This window comes from Octopus sinensis, linkage group LG5 (assembly GCF_006345805.1).
Source record: "Octopus sinensis linkage group LG5, ASM634580v1, whole genome shotgun sequence".
NCBI classification, from domain to species: domain Eukaryota; kingdom Metazoa; phylum Mollusca; class Cephalopoda; order Octopoda; family Octopodidae; genus Octopus; species Octopus sinensis.
Genome location: NC_043001.1, coordinates 39,822,061 through 39,849,141, shown reverse-complemented (window position 1 = coordinate 39,849,141; position 27,081 = coordinate 39,822,061). Strand labels below are relative to the sequence as shown.

The following is a 27,081-nucleotide window of genomic DNA, read 5'->3' as shown; positions in this document are numbered from 1 at the left end:
CAAGGTTCTTTCTCCCCACTTCTGCTAGTGTGTGTATATATATATATATATATATATATATATATATATATAAATATATATGTATATTTGTTTATATGTCTGTATATATGTATATATATATATATCATTATCAACATCATCATTGTCATCATCGTTTAGTATCCACTTTCCATGCTGGCATTGGTTGGACAGTTTGACTGAGAGCTGGCAAGCCACAAGGCTGTACCAGGCTCCAATCCGATCTGGCAAAGTTTCTACAGCTGGATGCCCTTCCTAATGCTAGCCACTCCGAGAGTGTAGTGGGTGTTTTTTACATTCCACCGGCATGGGAGCCAGTCAGGTGGCACCGGCAATGACCATGCTCAAATGGTGCTTCTTACGTGCCACCAGCAAGGAACCAGTCAGGTGGCACTGGCATTGACCATACATGAACGGTGTTTTTTAATGCCACTATCATTGGCTATGACAACAACTTCACTTGCCTCAACAGGTCTTTGCAAGCACAATTTATTGCCCAATGATTGAAAAGTACTCTTAAATGGGCTGGTTATGCTGCACTGTCATAGGCCATGGTTTCGGTCTCACTTGGCTTGCTGGGTTTTCTCAAGCACACCATATCTCCATAGGTCTTGGTCACTTGTCATCTCCTCGGTGATGCCCAATGTTCAGAGGTCGTGCTTCACCACCTCAGCCGAGGTCTTCCTGGGTGTACCTCTTCCACAGGTTCCCTCTACTGCTAAGGAGTGACACTTTTTCACACGGCTGTCATCATTCATACACAACACATGACCATACCAGCACAGATATCTCTCTTGCACACCACATCTGATGCTTCTTATGTCCAACTTTTCTTTCAGGGCACTTACACTCTGTCATGCATGCACACTGACATTACACATCGGGCAGTGCATACTAGCTTCATTCCTTGCTAGCTTACACGTGTCATCAGCAGTCACAGCCCATGTTTCACTGCCATGTAGCATGACTGCTTGCATACATGCATCATACAGTCTACATTTTACTCTGAGCAAGAGGCCCTTTGTCACCAGCAGATGTAGGAGCTCTCTGAACTTTGCCCAGGCTATTCTTATTCTAGCAGCTACACTCTCAGAGCATCTAATCCTGCTACTGACTTAAGCTATCAACTAGTTGTAGTTTTTCCCCCTGGAATGTGACAGAAGCTGTTTTCTGGACATTTTCAGTGTTTATTGCACCTGAGCATTTGCTGATATGTATATATATATATATATATATATATATATATATATGTTTTATGTGTCTATGTATATATTTTATATATGTGTGTGTGTATATATATATATATTTTATATACATATATATATATATATATATATATATATATATATATATATATATATATATATATAATACAAAATGGGACAAGAACACAAAACAATACAAAAAACAAGGACGGGTCATTCATTTGTGTGTATATATGTATATAAATTTGTTTACACAATGTATATATAAATATATATATATATATATATATATATATATATATATATATATATATATATATATATATATATATATATATATTGAAGAAGCTTCTACAGGACTAGAACTGTTTCATTCAGATGAAATCTTCAGGAAGCTCAGCTTCTAGTCCTGTAGAAGCTCCTTCTATAAAATAAAGTACTTTACTCTGCTATGTATTAGTACCTTATTTACTGTGGTTAACCCCGACTCAACCCGGGACCTACATATATATATATATCTCCTCTCCCAAACTGCACCTATTTCCTTCCTCACATTTCCTCTTCATCCACTATGATTTCCCACTCCCCCATCCTGTCCTCACTACACTGCTCACTGTTTGCTAGTTTCCCCAACCCTCTGTATATGCAGGTTCTCACCAGTCATAGTATTCCCTACCCCCACTCCCTACTTATGCCTTCATGGCAATATTCTGTCACATATATTATGACCTGGCACCTGTCACCATTTATCTTTCTCTTCCTTACTCTACCATTGCATCAATGCTCTGATCCCTGTTCCTTACGTGTATACCCTGGCACTTTGCCACCATCCCTCTCCTACTCTTTCTTGTACTCTTGCTGTCTCCCCCTCTCTCTCTCTCTCTCTCTCTCTCTTCCCTTACTCTTCCCTCTGGCTGCGTAGCCATGAATCTCCTCTACAGCAGCAGACCTGTTTCTGCCCTCATTCTTGATCACTCTCTCTCCTCCTTCTCTTGCTCTTACCTCTGGCTAGGTAACCATGTACCTCCTTTACAGCAGCACATCTGTTTCTGCCCTCATTATCATTAACCCTCTCTCTCTCTGTCTCATTTCTCTCTCTCTCTCTCTCTCTCTCTCACTTTCTCTCTCTCTTCCTATCTGGCTGGGTAACAATTTACCTCCTCTGCAGCAAGACATCTGTTTCTGTCTCTGTCTTTTTGTCATACTTTCATCAGCTGACAAAAGATCACCTCCTCCAATGCCCCCCCCAGCCCACTTACAAAATACTTGGTGATCCTGTCAGTGTTTGTGCCACTTAAAAAGCAACCAGTCTACACTGTGCTGGTGCGACGTATAGAAAAGTGTTTCCATATACAGTTGCGGCCAAAATGTTCAGAACATCATTGTTTTCGTCAGAAAAGTAAGTATAAGTTTTTATCAGCAATGGAAGGAGGACATCAAACAATGATGATGATGATATATATTATGTGTATATAATATTTATCTATATCTCTCTAGCTACATACAGTGGCGGCCAAAATGTTCAGAACGGCATTGTTTTCGTCAGAAAAGAAGTAGGTATAAGTTTTTATCAAAGTTGTTTTAAATCATCCATAACTTTTGTATTATGCTCTTAAATTACACCAAAATCTCAGGCAATAACAAATAATATCGTATTTATTGTCTGTGAAAATTATAGAATATAAAACAACTTTGATAAAAACTTATACCTACTTCTTTTCTGACGAAAACAATGCCGTTCTGAACATTTTGGCCGCCACTGTATGTAGCTAGAGAGATATAGATAAATATTATATACACATAATATATATCATCATCATCATTGTTTGATGTCCTCCTTCCATTGCTGATAAAAACTTATACTTACTTTTCTGACGAAAACAATGATGTTCTGAACATTTTGGCCGCAACTGTATATGGACTATACATACACACACACACACACACACACACACACACACATATATATATATATATATATATATATATATATATATGTATATATATATTGTGCATGTGTGTGTGTGTGTTTGTGTATGTATATAAATGTGTCTTCTTGATAAATTTAGTAACTTCTATGCTGAAGTAGAGACAACATGTTCTTTGTCTATCTCCTTAAATTCTTGGAGATTTTAGGTATAATTATACTGTGTCCATTGTTAAAATTTAATTAAATTCTATGTCTTGTGCAGCTGAAGATTGCTCTACATTTTAAATTCATGTAATGATTGCATTGTTCAATTAAATGGAGTTGCATGAAACGATCGTACTGCATTACCTCTGGATATCCTTGTTGCTTATTTTGATTTTAATCACCTTACTTTGAAATTGTATGGATAATACCGTACTAAATTCTGGTGCCGCATCTTAAGTACCATATTCATATGAATCTTAATTTTTGCTGAACTCGTCTACCATACCCAAAGTATATATATATATATATATATATATATATATATATATATATATATGAAAAAACAAGTCAAAAATAGAAAATGCTAAAATAATTTTATAGTGAATCTTTCAGTACCGGTTTCGGTCATTTTGAGACCTTTTCAACTGTAACGATTAAATAATTAAATTTAGAAAAATTCGAAGAAAAGTTTTTTTAAAGGAATATTTCTATAGTAGTGTTCAGATATAAGTGGCATTCTGCCTTTCTCTGACTCCCTTGTTTGCACTTGTGTGTTCGAGGTCGTTGTGAGTTCTTGGAAGGGTAGGAGAAGAAGAAGGCTGATGTGGAAAGGGGGTGGGAGTGGGAAAATCTGGGAGTGCCCTGATGGTCGTATTTTGAATGGTCAGTGGCGGCCAGCAGTCGCAGTCCAATTCAGGAATTGCTTATGGAATTTGCGTAGGCGTTATACTAAAAGACATTAGTGACAAGGTTAAGGGGAAGAAGGTGGAGAAGTAGAAGAAGAAGAAGAAGATGACGATGTTGATGATGATGATGAAGAAGAAGAAGAAGGAGAAGGAGAAGGAGAAGATGATGATGATGATGATGGTGGTGATGATGATGATAATGATGATGATGAAGAAGAAGAGGAAGAAGAAGAAAAAAAAAACAGAGAAGGGAGAATATGAATGGGTGAAAGTATAGCTGTGATGGGGCTGATTAGTAATGGATTCTATGGAATGTAATATTTGTGTGTGTATATATTTCTTTTATTCTAAAGTTGAGGTATATTAATTGTTTGTCGTAGACCCGTTAAGAAGTGGCCTGTATTTTGTAATAAAGAGATTTTCTTTACTTATTCGTTGTCTCGAGGTTGTATCGTCCCTAAATTGGTAGAGGGGGAAAATCCTGAAGCTTGGTGTTTTTTTGTTGGCGCAAGTATCTATGTGTTGGCTAAAAGCTATTTTTCTGTTTTGGGGAATTTTTATCTGGGATCTGTGCAGGGCCATTCGTTTACGCAAACTAGTTTTTGTTTGGCCTATGTACTGCTCTTGACACCCGGAGCAGGTTAGTGAGTATATTAGGTTCTCCGAAGCACATGTGAAGTTGCTTTTCACTGTAAACCGTTGTCCCTGTTTGAAGGAGAACTCTGATCCCTCAATTAGATAGTCGCATATCCCGCAATTGGGTCTTCCACATTTTTTTACTGTCGGCTTCTGTGTTGAAGAGTGAATTCGGGCTTGTGTTAGAAGACTTTTCATGGATCTAGGCTGTCTTTTGCTTTTTATGATCGTGTGTGTTTGGAGGATTGTGTTCATTCTGTGGTCTTTTTTTAGGAGGGGTATGTTGTGGAGGATGGTGCCGAAGGCTTCGTTACTGAGAGGGTTGTGTGTGGAGATGTATGGTAAGGCTTTTGGTTGTAAGTTTTTCTTTGATTTGGGATGTCTCAGTTCCTTGATGTTAAGTTGAAGGGCACGTTGAATGCACTTGTCAATAAGTGAAGGTGGATAGTTCCTGGTGATAAGGGTATCTTTTAGTTCTTGTAGTCGTGTGTCTCTGGTGTTTGCGTTAGAGACTATAGTGCATATCCTTTTTGCTAGATTGAAGGGGATATTCATCCTGGTGTGTCTGGGGTGGCATGAATTGAATGGAAGATATTGCTTAGAGTCTGTAGGCTTATAGTATATGTCTGTTTCTATTATATTATTAGCTTTCTTAATGAGGATATCGAGGAAGGGGAGTTGTTGCTGGCTATATTCCATCGTGAATTGGATGTTTACGTCCAGTCCGTTTAAAATTTCCTGGAATTCTATGAGTTTTTCTATATTTTATGCCAAAGAATGAAACAGTCATCTAGATATCTCTTCCAGTTGTTTTCTATGTAGATGGAGAAAGGGCTGCCATATCTTTCTAGAACCTTACGATACAGACTGATCTCTAGATATCCTATGACTAGGTTGGCAAAGGAGGGGGCCATTCGTGTACCCATCGTAGTCCCCGATTTTTGTCGGTAGAAGTTGTCATTGAAGGCGAAGAAGTTATTTTCCAGTTATTTTTTTTTCTTCTTCTTCCTCTTCTTCTTCATCATCATCATTATCATCATCATCGTCGTCATCATCATCACCACCATCATCATCATCATCTTCTCCTTCTTCTTCATCATCATCATCAACATCGTCATCTTCTTCTTCTTCTACTTCTCCACCTTCTACCCCTTAACCTTGTCACTAATGTCTTTTAGTATAACGCCTACGCAAATTCCATAAGCAATTCCTGAATTGGACTGCGACTGCTGGCCGCCACTGACCATTCAAAATACGACCATCAGGGCACTCCCAGATTTTCCCACTCCCACCCCCTCTCCACATCAGCCTTCTTCTTCTCCTACCCTTCCAAGAACTCACAACGACCTCGAACACACAAGTGCAAACAAGGGAGTCAGAGAAAGGCAGAATGCCACTTATATCTGAACACTACTATAGAAATATTCCTTTAAAGAAACTTTTCTTCGAATTTTTCTAAATTTAATTATTTAATCGTTACAGTTGAAAAGGTCTCAAAATGACCGAAACCGGTACTGAAAGATTCACTATAAAATTATTTTAGCATTTTCTATTTTTGACTTGATTTTTCATATATATCAACTCGTGTGTTCCTTTCCACCCTTATATATATATATATATATATATATATATATATATATATATATATATATATATCAATTCAAACATGAACAAGCAAGAAAAAATGCGAGGACGTGGAACAAGTACTGTGTTATTGGACGCTCAGGAAAGGAAAGAAAAGAAAGAGGATTTCATGTTTCGAGCAGAGCCCTTCATCAGAAATATAGAAGAAGTCCAAAGAAGGGAAGATGGAGAAAAAAAATCGCCAACGCCAAACACGAAGTCACATATTGAAATAACCGGAAGGGAATGGGTGAAGAAAAAGTTCTTTCTAAGACAGGAGAGTGCAAGAGAAGGAGGTATGCGTATGTGTGGGTATGTGCGTGTGCGCAGGTCTGTGTGTGTGTGTGTGTGTAATGATAGCACATGTATGTGTGTGCGCAGGCGTGTGTGTAGTTGTGGCTGTTTATGTATGTGTGTGGTTGGACTAGTGTCGCTTAAGGTCGTAGGAAGAATTTATAGTAAGAATTTTGGTAGCAGTGGCTGTCTGTTGTGTAAATGTAAGTTACTCTGTGTGTGCGTGTGTCCATGTATGTATAATTATATGCGTGTATGTATGAGTGTGTGTTGTGTGTGTATGGGAGCTATGTGTGTGTTCATTTGCGTGTGCGTGCGTGTGTACATGTGTGAGTGTGAGTGTATGTGCGTGTGTACATGTGTGTGTATGTGCGTGCATGTGTGTATGCGTGTGTATGTGTGTGCAGATGTGTGTGAGCGAGGGGTTGTGTGGGGAGGTATGTGTATGACATTTTGTGCGTGTGTGTGCACGTGTATGTGTATGCGTGTAGTTGTGTGTGCGTGTATGTGTGGCTTGTGTATGTGTGTACGTGTATACGTGGGGTTGTGAGTTTTAGGTATGTGTGCATTCGTGTGTGTGCGCATGTGTGTGTATACCATTGGATCAAAGATATTTGCTCCGAAATATGTATGTATGTATGTATGTATCTGGCATTAAGAAGGGCATCCATCCGCAGACATGGAGCCTGGACAACTCTTCAGTTGGCCATTGGATCAAAGATATTTGCACCGAAATATGTATGTATGTATGTATGTATGTATGTATGTATGTATGTATGTATGTATCTGGCATTAAGAAGGGCATCCATCCGCAGACATGGAGCCTGGACAACTCTTCAGTTGGCCAGTTCCTGTTAAACTGTCCAACCCATGCCAGTATAGAAAATGGACATTAAATGATGATGATATATATATATAGACATCAGTCTCGTTTGGAAACGACAGAGTATTATTATAAGACAGGTGAATTGGCTTTATCAGAGTTTGAGTCTGAGAAGCAAGTCACAACACTCAAGACTCCTGCAAGCAACAAAAGGTCAAGGGTCGTCACCTCTGATGCCTCAGTAAATGTCAGACCAGTGGTCAGTACCGACATCCGATATGTTTACTTTCTGAATGTCATGGGCCTTGTAATGTCCTACCAATACAAAGCCTCATAGCTGAAAGACTTAGTTACATGTAATCAAGCAATATGCATGGCACTAACAGAAACACATCTGAACGCTTACATATCAGTTGCTGAAATACACATACAAAAGTATATTGTATTTCAAACAGACTAAAGAGAAAGAATTTATGATGGAGTGGCAATGTACATCTGGGAAGATGTCACACTTGTAATCCTGCTGCCACACTCAGACTCAGTTTGTGTCACTCTGGTAATACACATTAAACAGACCAAAATAGTAATATTGTAGCATACACTTGAGTCAAAATAGTAATATTGTAGCATACACTTGAGTGAAATTTCTCTCTCCCTTCATTATAAATACGTGCATTCGAACGTCGCATGTAACAGCTAGCCTTTGTCCGCTATTTGGATCCCGTTGTGTCCACTAATCTGATTGGTTGGTATTGGTGCAATTTGTCTCTTACTCTGTCGCGCCAATTTTCCGCGTATAACCAATCGGAGCCTGTAAATAAAATTCTGCGAGACAGCCTGTTCTTAACTCCTTTTTGAGCCTACACCTCATAAAATCTCACCTTCTCCTCGTCTCGAGGCCTTTCATTTCCAGAACTTTTTATGTACTACATAACTCCCACCAAATGCGCCAGATCATGAGAACTCATTCAAAGAGAGTCTCAAAAAGACGGAAGAAGTGTTAACCAACCTAGATAATATCCTTCGCATACTTCTTCCCCACTGTGAAATGGCCGGAGGCTGCCTTCTCTCGAGTATGTCAGTGCATGAATCTCTGCTTGACCGCACAAACATGCTCTTTATGGAGCAAATGGTATTCCACTCAACAAGAGATAAAAATGTCTTGAACTTCTGCTTTACAAATAGCATGGCATTCATCCATATTGTTAAGGTGACACCAGCGATTTTTCTCAGACCTTCATCTTATAGAACTAATAACACATGGTCTGCAGAGAACTGCCGCCATTCAAGCTATTAGAAGCACCCAACTCCTTTCCATCCTGAACTTTCATAGAACTGTTTGGAAGGATATTCAGAAAAAGATCATGGAACAAAACTGGTCTCTCTTCACAAGATATTGACATAAAGTTACAGAACTTTGACAGTCATGCATGACATATGCAGTAAGTTTGATCCAGAGAGAATGTCAAACCAACAGAAAAATATAATTCCCAGAGGTTGGAAAATTCTAAAGAGACGACGAGCAAAGATCTCAAATCATCCAAGTGTACAACAAAAAGAGAGGGAAGACTCCTGTAGCGTAACTGATAATCTCACTGTTTGAGAGACACATTAAGAATGATCTCGTTTGAGATTACAACCATCTTTGGCTAGTTTGACCCTGTTGTGTCCACTGCTCTGATTCGTTGGCATTTGGCGCGGTTTGTCTCTCGACTTATTTCGCGCCAGTGTGTAAGCCAACCAATCACGGCCTTTGGATAAGGTCTCGTGACACTGTTTTTTCTGATCCTTCATTTGAGCCACCTAAACCCTATAAAAAGGCCAGCATTCACTATTCCAGGTCTTTGGTTCTAGACCTTCTAAGGTCTAGTCACTGACCACCGAGCTACTCAGCCGTGTTCCAGTTCCAGCGACAGACGATGATGCTAATGTACACCAGCAGCGTAGGACGTCTCCACCACCGTCAACTTCAACAACATGTACACATCAGTATCGCCCAGGTCTAAACTCACGCTGTTTGTGAATATTTCACTGAGGTAAAACAGTTACAGTCTACCTGAAGAACTTTCTGTATCAAGAGACTCGGCACCGCATTGAAGCCACAACTTCTACACATGTAGTAACCGGCATTCTGCCACGTGACCCCAACATCTTGTTATAGAACTCTTGTTATCATGTACCTCACTTACGAACTGGTAAACAAATTCCACCTTAACTCAATATGAGACATTCATCTTATGTTCTGTATTTTGTTCTATACGCATACACTTCTGTCGCATACACGAACACACAGACACAAATACTATGCGCACGCATTCCTTACACTCTTATCTCAAACAAACAATGCTTGAGATTGAAAGTGAACCCAAACACTCTTTTTCCCAAAGAAGACACCAGAAAAAGAAGGTAGGACTGTAAAAATTGTAAAGGCAAACCTTTAAAACTTCTACAGATTTGTAAAAGAGTCTGTTTCAGTACAGTACAAGATAGGGCCACCGACAGCAAATCCCCAGAGGATAAGTGAAATGCTGAACGTGCAATACAAAGGTGTTTTCAAAACTCCTTGGGACACTTGCAAATAAATATATATGATATGTTCTTTAGCACCACAGCTCTACACAAAGAAATAGCAACTATTGATTATATCGAAATAGAGGAAACTGATGTAATATCAGCCATTGATGAAATGGGCTTAAACTCAATCACAAGCTCTGATGGATTCCCAGAGATACTCTTAAAGAAATGCAAAGAGATTTAGTAAGTCTACAAGATATCCTTTTCCTAAGCTTCCTTGCAAATGGGAGACTTCTCAGAAAGTTAAAGGAAAGCATAATATGTCCTATCCATTAAAAAGGTAAAAGAGCAGATGCTAAAAATTATAGGCCTATCTCTCAAACCCAGTGTCTGCCAAACTGTGTGCTGCAGGACAGTGGTGTGCTGCGAGAGATTCCTGGAGTGGTGCGAAAAATATTTTCAGGATTTTTGGAAAGCAACGATCCAAGAACATTCGCAAAGTTTGAGCGTAAATATAAATTAATTAAGTAAATCGTAAGATACGGTAAATATAAATTAATTACACTACATGACGAACAGAAGTTTTGCTACAATATGTAACAAGATGAGAGTTTCAGGAACACTTGAGGGGTGTCTGGTCTTATATTGCCACATACAATAGTCGAAGAAAAGGAACCAAAAATCCGGCTGTCTTCAGTAACAATAAATAGTATTTTATTCGGGTTCACAGGTAAAATATATACATATATATTTCTTAAGGGCGAACCGGCAGCCAAGTCCACAGGACTGTTTACAAATGTTCACTCGGGTGAGCCAAGAAGATACGGTCTCCGTTCCCGCTTCGAAGAGAGAGCTTCTCTGTGCGTAGGGTTTTCCCTGAGAGAAGTTTTAGTCACGTCCGCTCGTTAGGGCTGCTCTCCGAAAAAGGACCGATTTTAGCGGGGACGCTTTCAGGTTGCAGTTCCTGCGCATGCGCATGAGGGAACTTCTGGCGGCCTACCGGAAGTAATCCAATTCTGCGCATACACGCTGAAACTTCCACAGTAGCGTCACTACATGGCTCTCTCTCGAGTGCGGAGGCACGAAACAAGAAAATTGTAGTGGCTGTAGAAAACAAGATGGTTTCCGATCCCCCAGAAGATGTGGCATACAATATGACAACAGAAAATTGAAATGCAAAAGAATATATAACATGCACAAAGTTTTTCTTTTTGTCTCTTCAGAAAATGTCCAAGAGTAAAACATGAGATTGACCACAAGAAAGGAATGTCAAATGTAAATTGTTTTTGAAAGTCTCTTGGGCCAATGAACAATTCTACCCGATCTAGTAATATACGGTGTGCTCGGGGCACCCGTCAACGGCGAAGGTGGCGTTGTAGGAGCCGGTAGAGGCAGAGGTGTCTGTGTAGGTGAATGTGTTGTCAAAGGTGCATAGGTGGGTGTGGCAACGGTGTCATCAAGAGATGAAGACACCTCAAAATGTGCCTTTTTTAGTCGGTCCACTGAAACGGTCTCCGCATGACCATTCATTTCAATGGTGAAAACTTTGTGTGTGCGAGAAAGCACACGGAAAAGTCCTTTATAAGGAGAAACAAGAGGTCTCTTGACAGAGTCGTCTCGAACAGAAACATACGACAAAGTGTCCATATCCGGTAGGACATGAGAGGGTAGAGATTGTTGCCTGGAAACCATGGGCGGAAGATTTGAAAAATAAGAACGCAGTCTGGCGACATAAGACGCCGGATCGTGGGGCTGTGTAGTGTTTGGCACCAGCATCGTACCAGGCAATGCCAGTGTGGTACCATACAGTAGCTCTGCAGAAGAAAAACCTAGATCTGCCTTGACAGCAGTACGACAACCAAGAAGCACAATTGGCAGAAATTCATTCCAAGACTGTGGACCTGAAGAGGCACGAAGGGCGGCCTTGAGCTGTCTATGGAACCGTTCAACTAATCCATTAGACGCTGGATGATAATTGGTAGTGTGAATGTGATGCGAGACAATTCACGAAATAACGAAGCTTCAAACTGACGTCCACGATCAGTAGGCAATCTGGACGGAACTCCGAAATGTGAAATCCAGTAAGAAACAAAAGCTAAGCAACAGACTTAGCAGAAATATCTGCTATCGGAATGGCTTCAGGCCAACGGGAGAAGTGATCGACACAGGTTAAAAGATAAGAAAACCCGCGACTCACAGGCCATGGTCCAACCAGATCAATGTGGACATGGCGAAAACGGGCCTCCGAAATGGGGAAAGTGTCAAAGCGGGGTACGAACGTGCCATTGAATCTTGGACCGTTGACACTTGGAGCAAGTGCGTGTCCAAGAGATAAGAGTGCGACGCATATTCGGCCAGAAAAAACGAGCAGTGATAAGCTTAAGGGTAGCAGCAATGCCAGGATGTGATAAGGAGTGCAGTGCCTCAAACACTGAGCGTTGGTGATTCTCAGGCACGAGTGGCCTGGGAGAACCAGTGGAAGTATCACAAAGAATGGTACCTTCGGCTGACGGAAGCGGAAGATAGGCAAACTGGCAACAGGAGAACTTAGGCGAAGTTAAGTCTAACGTCGCCAAAGGTGACTGCTCCTGCGAAATGGCAGTTAAGTCAATCGTAGCAGGAGACAAAAGAGAGCAGACTGGAAGGCAAGAGAGAGCGTCAGCAGGAACGTTCTCTTTTCCAGGTATGTGACGAATGTCACTGTTAAATTGTGACATAAAATCCAAGTGACGGAAAGCACAAGGCGAGAGTTTGTCCGTTTTAGAAAACAGGGCAAACGTAAGAGGCTTGTGATCCGTATAGATCACAAAATCTCGACCTTCGAGTTGATGCTGGAAATGACGAACCGATAGACAGACGGCTAGGAGCTCACGATCAAAAGTGATGTATCGTCGTTCAGCTGGTTGCAGTTGGCGGGAAAAGAAGGCCAGAGGTCGAGTATGATCATCCACTGTGTGTTGTAACACAGCGCCAATCGCAGTGTCCGATGCGTCTACAGTTAAAGAGAGAGAAGCACCAGGAACCGGATGTGCAAGCAAAGAAACAGAAGCTAGATCCTTCTTGATGGACTCAAAAGCTCTCAGTGCCTCAACAGAGAGGGTGGCTTGAACGTCCTTTCTAGGAGTGTCCTTTAATAGCCTGGTGAGGGGTAGTAGCTTATCTGCACAACAGGGAATAAAACGTCTGTAGAAATTGACCATCCCTAGATAATGCCTGAGCTGGCGCAAGGAAGTAGGAGGTGCGATGCATTGAATGGCATCGACTTTTGACGACAGAGGTCTGATTCCACTCGAATCAATATGATGACCTAGAAAATCTAGAGAAGATTGTCCGAAAACACACTTGTCAGGATTTATGTGTATACTATAAGCGCGAAGATGCTGAAAAGCTGAGAGAGGTGCCGGAGATGATTTTCACGGGTGTCGCTCGCAATGAGTATATCATCGACATAGGCAAACGCAAAATCAAGACCACGGACAACCTCATCAATGAAGCGCTGGAAAGTGCTGGTAGCATTCCACAAGCCGAAACTCATATATAAAAACTCAAAACACCCAAAAAGGGTAGTAATCGCAGTTTTCGGAACATCGGCTGGGTTGACCAGTATATGGTGATAAGCGCGTATAAGATCGACTTTTAAAAAAATGGTACAACCATGAAGATTCGCCGAAAAGTCCTGAAGATTTCTTATTGGGTAGCGATCAGCTATCGTTACCGCATTGAGGTGTCGATAATCTCCTACCGGGCGAAAATCAGACTCCCCTTTTTGCGCCAAATGAAGGAGAGACGCCCATGGGCTGGTGGAGGGGCGTATTAGGCCAAGTTGGAGCATGTGCTCAAACTCGGCCCTAGCGGTTTTCTTTTAGACGGTCAGGGACAAGGCGCCGTGGGCGCGAAAAAACAGGCGGCCCAGTGGTGACGATAAAATGAAGGGTCGAGTGGGTATGCTTTGCCAGCTGAAAGGTAATGTCCACTAGCTCCGGAAATAAAGCCAAAAGAGAATGAAAGGCGTCTCCAGAGGTGGCAACAAAAAATGTCGGGCTAAGAACCGCATTGGTGGAACTCCTAGTCGGTGTGGAGAATGACGTAATACTGTCAAGAAGCCTCCGACGTCTGACATCTACCAATAGATTAAACCGATCCAAGAAATCAGCACCGAGAATAGGATGCGGGATGTCAGCGATGATGAAAACCCATTGAAAATCTCAACAAAGATTAATGTCGAGGCGTAGTGAAATCTGACCGAAGGTAGATATAGGAGACGAGTCAATGGCATGCAAAACAATTGAAGAATGCTTGGGTTTGTCTGCAGTCAGACGAAGAGGCCAAATGCTACAACATGAACCGATGTCTACTATGAAGAATTTCTTCGACACCAGATCTTTGACAAAAAATGCACCATTTGTAGGAAGAGAAAAGGAAGAAGGTGCCGTGCTCAACTTCTCCGGATTTAGTTTAATGAGGGTTTGAAATTGCATGGCTGGGTACACTTGTTTGCCTTTTCGGCAAAATTTATGTGGTACCAGCACAAGCCGGAATGCTTCCCAGAGGAAAGATAAAGAGAGCCACCCCGACTATGACTGCGTGAACGACGCCTATTCCCATGGCACAGATCATCCATGCGTTGTGTAAGTGCATCTATCTTATCTGCTAAAGAATTATGTGTCAGAGAAGAAGCTGTCGGAGGGTCTCGGTACATGTGCACAAACTATGCGACAAAGGTGGGCCAGAAAATTCCAAGATTTTATCAGCCATTGTGGCAATTTGGTCAACAGTGTTAGACTCCCGGGCTGTGGCCAAAATTGTCTGCACGTTGGCAGGCAACCTGGAGAAAAATATCTTGCGCAGCAGAGGCGCGTCTGCTGAGTTCCCACTTAATTCCCTTAAACGACGCAGGAATTGTGAGGGTGTTCTATCCCCCAACTGTTCATCAGCCATGAGCTCATTGAACTTGCTCTCCTCTGACCGCATGTTGCGTCGGAGAATTTCTGCTTTGACTGACGCATAGGTGGCATCTGGGTTGGGACTCGTTAAGAGATCCCTGGCCGATGTGGCAAGTTGAGGAGGCAAGCTACAGTAGAAGAGATGTAACTGCTGATTGGGAGAGACGACATGGGTGGTAAAGTGGGACTCAATTTGGGCAAACCAAAGGCCCGCATCTCCCCAGTGAATAAAGGCAAACCTGGTCCAGACATGTTTGTTCAAAATATCTGTCACAGAGCAAAGGGAAATGAGTAGAAGCAAAACGACGAGAAACGGCAAAAACTAGTGAACCGACAAAAAAAATATGTTCATGGATTGGTGTGTGTGTGTACAAAAAAACAAAGGCAAAAAAATTTTCTTTTTATTGTAAGAACAATTTTTTTAATAACTTACTGAGTGTGGTGGAGAAAACTTTTTGTATGCACCTTCTGCCGTCCTGAAAGGAAGAAAAAAAAAAGAAAATGAAACAGAGAGAGAAAACTTGAGACAAAGAAAACACAAGTTGTTAACGCACGTGTGTGCTAACGTATATAAGTTTGTGTTCTGTTTCTGTGCTTTTTCTTTTTATCGGCATGGAAATACTTTACGCTTAAATTTCTATAATTATGAATTTTTATCACTTCTTATTTTAAACTTGACAAAGACAAACTTACTGTTGAAATATTGTTCAACCAATAAAATATCTTACAATCGAATCACACTCTTTATCTTGACTGTTTACCCTTTGTGAAGAGTTAGGTCATACCATTTTAAAATATTATTATTATTATTACTATTATTATTATTATTATTGTTATTATTCAGGCTACTGCTTGGAATCGAACTCGGAATCTTTGGGTTAGTAGCCCGTGCTCTTAACCACTACGTCATATGCCCGTTATGTCATATGCCCACGAGCATATGGCTTAGTGGTTAGAAGCACGGGCTACTAATCCTAAGATTCCGAGTTTGATTCCAGGCAGTGACCTGAATAATAATAATAATAATAATAATAATAATAATAATAATAATAATAATAATGATAATAATAACAACAACAACATCGATAAAATACCTTAGGAATGAGAACCCAGGTTCGAAATTTCCCCAAGACACCTGATGAAGGCTGGAGGGTATATCAGCTGAAACGTTGTGCTAACAACAAACAAGATGAGGACAAATGTCCGTCAAATGTAAATAATGTACATAATTCTTCATCTCTTAAATATAGAACTGTATTATTTATTTTTATTCATATCAATAAAGTATATTCAATTTTGTTGAGATTTAATTCTTCTCGTCTAGTGTGTTGTAAGGTAAAAAAGTTTGACAGAAACTGCTCTAACCTCACATGTCAGCAAAGTTATGGAACACTTTGTCAGGAAGAATTGATCACATACCTGGAAGATAAAGACATGCACCCTGACACCCAGCATGGTATCTGTTCAGGAAGAAGCTGCCTTTACAGCTCCTGCAGTAGTTTAACAACTAACGAATTACCCAAATATGGATGTGATCTATCTCAATTTTGTATAGGCCGATCATGTGATTATGTGTCACAAGCTATGGAAACTCAATATAGTTGGAAAACTGGGAAAGTGGCTACATAGCTTCTTAAAAGATAGAATCCACTGCTGTTTATGGTGGCTCTTTTGGACATGCTATCATTTATACAGATGGTCAAACTTACTTCTATGCTGACAACACAAAGTTAATACAAGTAGTCAAAGAACTTCTCAATGCTAATCTTCTACAGGAAGACCTAGATGCCATATATAAAAGGGCTGAAGAAAACAACATGCAGTTTAATGCAGGAAAATTTCAAGCTCTCTGCTATCAGATACCTTGTGCTAACATGCCACAACAAAGATACTTTGGACCAAAAGGAACAGCAATACCGGAGTCATGTGCAGTGCAAAATCTGAAGTTGATATGAGAAATATCATCTTGTTTCATGTGTATTTCACCAAGATGGTGGCAATGTGCAGACAAATGACCAAATGAATTCTGAGAACTTTTGGAACAAGGGACCAGGAAGCTATGCTGATTTTATAGAAGACATTTGTTCGCAGCCGTCTTTCATCTGTGGTCAACCGACAGTATCAGATTAATAGTGGAGCTTGAGGCAGTTCAGTAGTGCTACACCAGAAAGAGTGCATCAGTGGAACAGCTGACCTACTGAGAGAGACTGGAAGAGATGTGACTCTGCACCCTGAGGTGAAGATAGGAGAGACATACTGGGATATATATGTGGAAGATACTGGAGAAGTTAGCACCAAACTTTGGCATTGAGAGCTATACCAGCCCCTAAACTAGATATCACTGCACTGTTCCAGAGGCCCCAACCACCCTATTTAGTGGGAGGACCATGTACTGCAATAGCTTGGGATTTAAAGGTCTGCAACTATTTGATACCTTAGCAAAACATCTGAGAGATCTACATGAAGTTAAAATAGATGTTTTTAAGAAACAACTTGACCTATTGCTGTCCAAAGTCAGGGGTGAACCTACATCATGGCAAGAAACTCAGAAGAGGGCAACCATATCAAACTTTCCACTTCACCCAAAGCCAATTACATGAGAATAGCCATCAGAAAGGTGATAATAACAGTGGACCCCAGCATTGTTACAGTCTCTAGGCTGAAGCACATAAAAGAATATCTATCTCTCTATCTTTAAATATATATATATATATATATATATATATATATATATATATATATATATATATATATATACATACAAACACATTATACACATGAGTGTGTATATGTATGTATGTATGTATGTATGTATATATATATATATATATACATACATGCATATGTATATAAATATCTCTATATATTTCTATCTATTGTACCTACACACACACACTACGTAGGTAGAAACTCCATAAGATGTACCCAGTGCAAGCTATGGACACCTAAGAGGTGCTACAATATCAGAGGAAGATTAACTGGGAAAATAGTTTTTGTGTGTGGAAGAGGCACAAGTACAACAAAAATTGAAAATATACAGATAATAGATTCTATCAACTGCTAGATGTAGATGTTAGCTTCTATTATTTAGACAACCAAGTCAGTAGTGGAAGGGGTAGCTCCAAGAGTGTAGCTGTGAGAATAAGAGTAGGCTGGGAAAAGCTCAAGGAGCTCCTACCCCTGTTGTCAACAAAGGGCTTCTCCCTCATAGTGAAAGGCAGACTGTATGATGCCTGTAGGCAAACAGCTATGCTACATGGCAGTGAAACATGGGCTGTGACTGCCAAGGACAGTGTAGGTTTGAAAGAAATGAAGTTAGCATGCTGTGCTGGATGTGCAATGTCAGAGTGCATGTACAACTGAGTGTAAGTATCTTGAGAGAAAAGTTGGGCATACAAAGCATCAGGTATGGTGTGCAAGAGAGATGACTGTACTGGTATGGTCATGTGATGCATATGGACAAGGACAGCTGTATAAAGAAGTACTGATCTCTAACTGTGGAGGGAACCTGCGGTAGAGATAGACCCAGGAAGACATGGGATGAGTTGGTGAAGCATGATCTTCTGATGCTGGGCCTCACAGAAGCAATGACTAGTGACTTAAACCTTTTGTGATATGCTGTGCTTGAGAAGATCTGTCAAGCCAAGTAAAATCATAATTGTGGCTGATGCTGGTGTCACATAACTAGCACTCATGCTGGTGGCACATAAAAAGCACCATTCGAAGCAGTGTGACCAACACTGGTGTCATGTAACTGACATGTAAAAGCACCCATTACACTCATGGAGTGGTTGGTGTTAGGAAGGGCATCCAGATATAGAAACCATGCCAAATCAGACTGGAGTCTGGTGCTGCCCATCAGCTTACCAGCCCTGGTCAAACCGTCCAAGCCATGCCAGCATGGACAATGAATGTATAATGATGATGATACATATATAATCATCGTCACCATCATTTTACATTCACTTGCCATGCTGGCATGGATTGGATGATTTGACAAAGGCTGGCAAGCCAGACCACTTTGGCAAGGTCTGCTGTCTGCTTCTACAACTGGATGCCGTTCCCAATGTCATCCACTTTACAGAGTGTGCTTGGTGCTTTTGGTGTGGCATCAGCACTGGCAGGATCACCTAATAACTTGTAAGAGAAAGATACCTCAACTGGGAGGTGGAAGAGTGTTGAAGGAAGTGTTTTTGTCCTAATGTTTTTGATGAGAGGTTGAAAAGAGAATGATAGGGGGATAAAGATAGGCATCTTACTGTAGAAGAGATACAAGGAAAAGAAAGTTGGAAATGAAAGGAAAGAGATATTTAGAGAAAACAGACAGATAGACAGACAGACAGATAGAGATAGTAGTGGTGGAAATGTGTCAGAATATAAAGGTATAATGGGATGTGAATATAGGTGAAATGATTCAGAGGACTGGACAAGGGGAAAGGGCAGGGGGATGGAGGGGAAGTTTCAAAGTTTCATAAAAATGTGAGGACAGACAGTCACAGATGGCATGATGGCATACAGGTGGCTGTTGTACATGATAGTGAGATATATAGGAGTGGCTCAGAGTGGGGGTGGAGTTATCATAGGTATGTGAGCACATTAGAAGTGATAGAAGATAAGAGAGGTGTTAATGACGAGGAATAGCAGAGTGGAAAGAGCAATGAGATGGAGGATAATAGAGGGAAGACAACAATGGCTGAAGATTCAAGGAGATGATTAGTAGAAACTATGGGCAGGGAAGATGACAAATAGAGGTGGTTCTGGGAGGGTGAGAAAGAGGAAGTTCACCTAGAGGAAGGGATCTTGTATGTGCTGATTGTGCTCTTGAGTGATTGTGGTGGCTGAGTAATATCATACATTGAGAAGTATTGAGTGTTAGGGAATGAGATATGGGAGAAATGCTTGATGGGACACGGAGAATGAATGGAGGTGAGGAAGAGCCCCATGTGTGCAAGCATTTGCCAAGATCATTTTAGGATATCAATTCTCCTGTGGAAGATGAATCTTCATGAGCACAGCAAAGGATCAGACATCTTGGTCCTTTATCATCTCGATAAGGTTCAGCTTCTTGAGATCAATTGTCAATACTTTGTCCCACATCTTCCAGGATTTTCCTCTTCCACAAGTTCCATCCACTTTAAGTGAACGGCACTTCTTTATGCAACTGTTCTCATCCATATAAACAAACCAATTCAGTCTTCTCTCTAGTATGTTCCTCTTATGCCTAACATTTTTCTCAATACACTAGCACTCTGTCATACATGTACACTGACACTGAACATCCAATGGAGTATACTAGCTTCATTCCTATGTAGTCTTTAAGGGCCCTCTGGATTTTGGGCCTATGCTTCACTAATGCTGTTCACACACAAGCATCATACAATCTGCCTTTGGTTGACAATTGAGGTAAAAACTCTCAGAATTTTCTCCTTTCTTTTCTTATTCTAACAATTACACTTTCAGAACACCCTCCTCCACTGCTAATTAGGTCAATTTCTTAACAGAAGTATTTACTACCAATAGAGAGCCTCTGGAGATGGTTCCTGTGCATCTTCCACATAAAAACACCTTGTCATAGTTTGCACTGAGTACACTGATGAAATTTCTGCCGATACTTTTCCTACATATCAAGCTGGGCCATTTAACTTTTTCTGTTGTTGAGGTAATCTGCAAAAGAGATTCATACAAACAATCCTTCTGTTCATCTGCCAGTCCATCATGTAGAGCTTATGCAGAGATAAATGTTATTGTTGCATTATACAAGACTGTTCTTAGCTTAACAATCCTATTACACTCCCTGACTATTTCTTTCACTTTACCCACTCATTTCATTTCCAAATGAATACCTCTGTCACCTACTCCATCACTACTGTCTATCTAGTAGAATTTGTATCTATGTTTCTTGCTCACAAACAGTCTAGCTGAGGTTCCCCACCATCTCTTATACCTCTAATACAAAGTATACTTCTACAGGCCTTTGTTTAAGCATTTCAACAATATTACCAGACCCACCTCTGTTTAGGTATGTTTCAGCTAAAAATTGGTGCAGGTCATGTCTAACTTAATAGCACCACGTAATAGAATCTAAGTCAAGTAGCCAGTTGTTTGTGGTTGAGATGTATTTAGGTATAGGTGGCTTGTCTGGTGTTCTTTGAAGAAATTTGTCCAGATATCATTTGAAGGTGATGAGGTCTTTCTTTCTTTGATTTGATTTGCTAAGTTGAGCAGAGCCAATCATTCACTCACTTTGTCTATCTACCCTTTCATCCATGTCACACTCTTACTACCCTCTCTCACTCATGCTAGCTCTTTTAACACTGCTCTTCTATCTAACTACTCAACTAGCAAAGTCTCATTCATCTTACAGTGTAGAAGGTAAACCTTACTAAAATTCCACTCACAGTATTCTGTAAAGTGGTTGATGAGTTGTCTAGGGTTAGTTGATAAATTATATTACTTAATTAACAAAAAGAGTAAGTGATCAGAAAGCATAGTAGCAACAGTAAGAACTGGCTGGAAGAAGTTCAGGATGTTGTTACCTCTGCTGGTAACAAAAGGATTTTTCTCAGAGTGAAAGGTAGATTGTATGATGCTTGTATATGATGTGTAATGCTGTTTGGAAGTGAGACATGGGCCTCTTTGAGTGCAGATTTATGAAGACTAGAATGAAATGAAATGAACATATTCTGCTGGATGTGTAATAGTTGTGTGCACGAACTATGGAGCATAAAGTAACTGAGGGGAAAACTGCACGAAAGGAATCAGATGCAATGTACAAGAGAGAAGAATGCCTTGATACAAACATATAATGAACATGAAGGAGGACATCTGTTTAAAAGATAGTGTTGCATGCTCAAAATGATTGAAACATGCAGAAGAAGGAGGCTGAGGAAAAGTGGGGACAATGTGGTGAAGACAGATCTGAAGTTGTTGAATCTCACAGACAAAGTAACAAAGGGTTGTATGGATTGACATAATAAAGAAGTTGTGAAAATTTGTGGGAAACTCTTTTACAGAGTATCTTCTAATGTAGCAACAGGCCTACATCAAGGATTGATTGGGCTATACACAGTGCTGAGGAGTATCATCAGTTCAAATTGGGAAACCTGTCAGCTGAAGATGACCTCCATTTCTATATGATTCTACAAGACATTTATTACATTACAAAAGTGTTTCCTGCAGCTTGTTAAAAGCATTGACTTCTGTGAAGTCTCTGAAGAAGTAGATATATATATATATAAATGTTCAGGCCAAGAACCAGATCACAGACAGCTGTTAGATTGTTTGAATACAGATGAAAACTTCCTGTAAAGTTTGTATTATAGGTGATGAAATGTAGGTGTATGATCATCATGTCAAGACAAAAAGCTTTTATCACATTATTTTCACAATGAAAAACAATATGTCAAAGTCACTCAAGTGACTGGAGAGACATTGTCCATTATTAGTTTCTTTCATGTGGTCAAATGATGAATACAATTTTTTGCTTCGGAATTGCTGTGAGGGACAGTAATTAGATTTGCAACCACAATGTACCACCAAGTATAGTAAAGTATATAATATACTATACTATACTAGTGTAAGTATAGTATATACTATACTCTACTAGTCTAGGCATAGTATAGTATATTGTGGTTGCAAAATGAAATACTGTGACCTTGTCAGCAGTTTATATGTGTGTACCATTTACCAGGAATGTGTTTAATATGCAAATTGCTCTATCCAGCGATGTCGCACTGCTAAACATATTGAGTATTTAACCCTTTCGTTACTGTATTTATATTAAGATGCTCTGTGTTTCTTTCAATTACAAAGAATATAGTAAAATAACTTAGTTATCATTAAGCTAGTGTTAGGAACATAAATTATGACTAAGGTTTGGTGGAAGATTTTAATTCAAAACTTATGAAAACAAGACATTTGTACTCAGAACCAGAGCCGGGTTGGTAATGAAAGGGTTAAACAATGTGTTCATGGACAGTTGATGGGTTGGATTTGATACTGATGAAAGAGCAGAAACTCTTGAAATATGCATATACACCCAAAACCTTTTTTTTTTCTATCTTCAATTGCATTGTTTACATACATGTATTTGTTTACAAAATATCATAACTTGCAGTAATGGCTCTGAGTTCTTTAGAAAATCTATAAAATTAAAATGTTTTACTTGGATATTCTGAGGTATTTTAGAGACAGGGTGTAATAGAAGTTACTTAAAGTATGAACTAACAACACTGTTGTATTTTGTTTTCCTCTGCATTTTTCTGATTTTCTATGTCTTGTATTTTATTATTTATCCTCTATACTGTTCTATCTTATATACTTGCTCTTCATAATTTCACCATGATAAAACTTGTTGTTCAGTGGGTTCCTGATTTTGCAAAGACAATTTCCTATGATTAATATCAAATTATTTTCTACATTGTATTATTTTGCATCATGGACTTCATGCTCCTTATTTGTAGAAATTGTTGCTACCAGTATTTTGTCCTTTTGTTTGTAGATAATGGAATTCAATCTGATACATTTGAAATACTTGTTAATTGTACAATGCTTCTGTGGTAAGTAACAGTATGTTTCTGATATAAACACTTGTTTTCAGAATTTTCAGCTATCATATACGAGGGGGTACCCAAAAAACCCAAAATTTTGCAGTGTTATTTTATTCACTTGGTTTTATATGTTTACGCTCTTACTGCATCGCCTTCAAAGTATTCTCCCTTTGAAGCAATGCATCAGTCCAGATGCATTTTCTACTGTTCAAAGCAGTATTGGAACTCTTGCGATATGGTGCCTTTTAATGCCTTTGTCATTTTTTTATTCACCTCTGCACATTTTGTAGCACTAGCTTTTGTCACTAGTGATGAACTTTGAAGAAAAGATCCAGATCAATTTCCATCTATTCTTTCAGTTCACAACACACATTCAGTTATAACTGCTTTTGATCTTCTGTGAGCAAGTGAGGCACAAATTTTGCTGAAACTCTTTTCAGCCACAAAATTCGTTGGCAGGAGTTCTAGGATACACCAATCATATCAACAAGTCTGTCAATTGTTCAGTGACGGTCCTCCAATAATGTTTTCATTCATTCGTTAGTCTCTAACCGACAAATGACCATTCCTAAAGTATGAAAATAACTCATAAACTTGTGTTTTGCTCATAGCAGCATCCTTGTAAGTTGTTTGAAGCATGACAACTGTTTCAGCCACCATATTCCCCAGTCAAAAACAGAATTTTATAAAAGTCAACTAGCAGCATAGCCCAGGTATGTAAGAGCCCCTAGTAGGCAACAACTAATCCCAATCTAGTCCTTTCCCTCTAGGGAACGAAGGCGCATGTGTAGGTTGCAATGTCTTCTCTTCACTCGAATACTTCTGTGTATACGATGTTCCTAGCTGTCCCTTTGGGCGATAAAAAGGTCGAGTTGCATCCCCTAGAGTGTCTGTGGTTTGTGTTTAATACACAAATCGGTTTGCTATGTGTGCCACATATGATTTAATTAACCGATTTTTTCCAGTAATAAAGTATCCTATTGGAATAAAAAGGGCCATATAGTTTCTTGGAGCAGACATGATGCTCGCTGTGAATTAAAAAAAAAATTCCTGCCAATTTGTGAAAGATATTGTCGAAAAATATGTCATCTTGAATTTGAACGCGATTTCCCAAATGGCATGATTTTATCGATTTTTTCTGATGGTAAGGTATTGCATGGAAAACTAACGTCAGAATTAAGTTTCTTAGGGTAACATCACCATGAGTTTGATGAAAATCGATTGCAAGTTGCGAAAACTACAACAGAAAATGTGTTGCATATAAAAAGCTTAGATTCTCAACCCCATGTCAAATTTATCAATTTTTTTCAGAACTGGGGGAACTTTTCAAAATTTTCGCTGCGTTAGTTTTGAATTCTGACATTGGGCTATGTGTGTGTCAAATTTCATCAGAATTGGTTGAAAGCCGTGGTCAGGGTGAGGGTACAACCTGACAGACACACAGACAGACAAACTGCCGTTTATATATAGAGAGATGAATAAGGGAGAAGCACTGCAACACAAAGATGCACCATGTGGCAGTACAACCTCTCTAGATGATGCCAGTCAGCAGATTGATGCCTTAGGGCTGCATCAAGTGGTGGAAGCCCAAACTACAACAGGCTTGTCCTACAGAGAATGTTTCCGGTTACTTTTGGGTACCCCCTCGTATTTTTGTATCCATTGATAGATTGTAGAATTTAATCATAAAAACTGTTGTTAAATCCTAAGGCTAGCACTGATCAAACAGAATTATGCTTATAGGTTTTGCATATGTGGGTATCTTGTATTATTCTTCCAGCTGCTGTGTATATGCACAGACATGGCAAGGTGCGAGCTGTGTGGTAAGGAGCCTGGTTCTCCATCATATGGTTTCAAGTTCAGTCTTACTCTATGAAACTTTGGATGAGAGTCTTCTACAATAGTCTTTGGCAGACAGAAACAATATCATCATGATAGCACTGACAACAGCTCCAACAACACCAATGATGATGACCATAACATCAACAGCAGCACCACCACTGTTGATGTCCCCTACACCAGTTGTAACAGTACGAACACCATTGTAACCTTCAGTGATGCCAATAACAACACCAACAGCATCCATACCAACAACAGCGGTAGCAGTAGCGTCAACACCAGCAGATACAACACCACCAACATCCACACACAGAGATACTTTGGATGCTCCAGTAAAATGTTCAAGCAACATCTCTCCAACCACAGATCTTCTTTCAGGATACCGGAAAGGAAATATGCTATGTCATTAGCAAGCCATGTATGGCAGCTGAAGGACAAGGGAGTTCCACACGTAATATCATGGAGAATCCTAGAAAATTTATGCCCCTACATAAACAGGACCAAGTGTTGTAAACTGTGCATAGATGAACAGGCAAGGATATTGAAGTACTCTCTCAACCCAGGGAACATCCTTGACTCCAAAATAGAAAGCTTTGAACCCTGTTTGCTCTTCAAGAAATTCCTGCAGGCATCCTGGGACCCACACGATAATAGAATCGGTTATGAATAACAGCCAAAAGGAGACAATCCCCTGTTGTTGACATAGAGTAATGAAATCTTTTTCCTCCTCCATTTCTAGAGAGGCCACTTACTATATAGGCCATGTACTAACAGGTTTTGGAGTCTGATGATACACTGATGATACATTTTATGGATGTGAAACCCAAAGTAATCCCATAAACCAGCCTTATCTACCTTTATATATATATATATATATATATATATATATATATATATATATATGTATATGTATATATATATATATATATATGTATATATATATTAAAAATGGGGAAGGCCAGTTTATAGGATTACCTTAGGTTTCCTGCCCATAAAGGATTTAGCTTTAAGGCGTGTCATCAGATCCCAAAACCTGCTGGCCTGAGGCCTCTTAAGAATATTCCCGTAAACTGGCCTTCCACATTTTTAATATACACTGCACTATATCATAGGGTGTGCTTCTTTTTCAGATTCATGTTTTATACAGATGATATTTACACGCCCGTGCGCACACGCACACACACACACACACACACATACACACATCATCATCATTTAATGTTCACCTTCCATGCTGGCATAAGTTGGACTTTTTGACAGAAGCTGTATCTGTTTTGGCATGGTTTTTACAACAAGAGACCCTTCCTAACATCATCCACACCGTAGTGTGAACAAAGTGCTTTTAATGTGGCACCAACACTTGCAGGGTCACCAAGTGACTTGCAGAGCAAAGATCTTTTGAGAGGAGAGGAAGCATTAGAGCAGGTGATCATGTGTCAGATGATGAAGGGTTCGACCCCACCACTGCTTTTCAACAGGTCTCAGTTTGTTTATATCCCTGAATCTTAGCAGTTTGATATAAGAGACTGATAGAATAAATACCAGGCATTTAAAAAAAGCACTGGGGTTGATTCATTCAGCTAAAACCTCTGAAGAAGGTCCTCCAGTATGGATGCAGACCAATGGCTGAACCAAGTAAAAACATACATACACAGACACACATGCACACACACACACACACACACACATACACATACACACACACACACACACACACACAAATATATATGTATGTAGGTATTTGTGTGAGTTAATATTCTCCTCTTGCCTTCAAGTGTTTTCACTTCCTGGCTACAAACAATGACTCTGCTGATGGT

The 27,081-nt window shown here is 39.8% G+C and overlaps 1 protein-coding gene and 1 long non-coding RNA gene across 2 annotated transcripts in view; one reads left to right on the top strand and one right to left on the bottom strand.

Moving 5' to 3' along the window:
- LOC115212116 overlaps nucleotides 1–27,081 on the top strand; it is a 798,722-nt gene that overhangs the window by 161,256 nt on the left and 610,385 nt on the right. The gene's annotated exons all lie outside the window — the stretch shown is intronic.
- Nucleotides 26,193–26,995, bottom strand: LOC118763634. Its single transcript, XR_004999398.1, has 3 exons — nucleotides 26,964–26,995; nucleotides 26,727–26,731; nucleotides 26,193–26,305 (listed from the first exon to the last, which is right to left on the bottom strand). It is a non-coding gene; the product is annotated as an uncharacterized LOC118763634 (long non-coding RNA).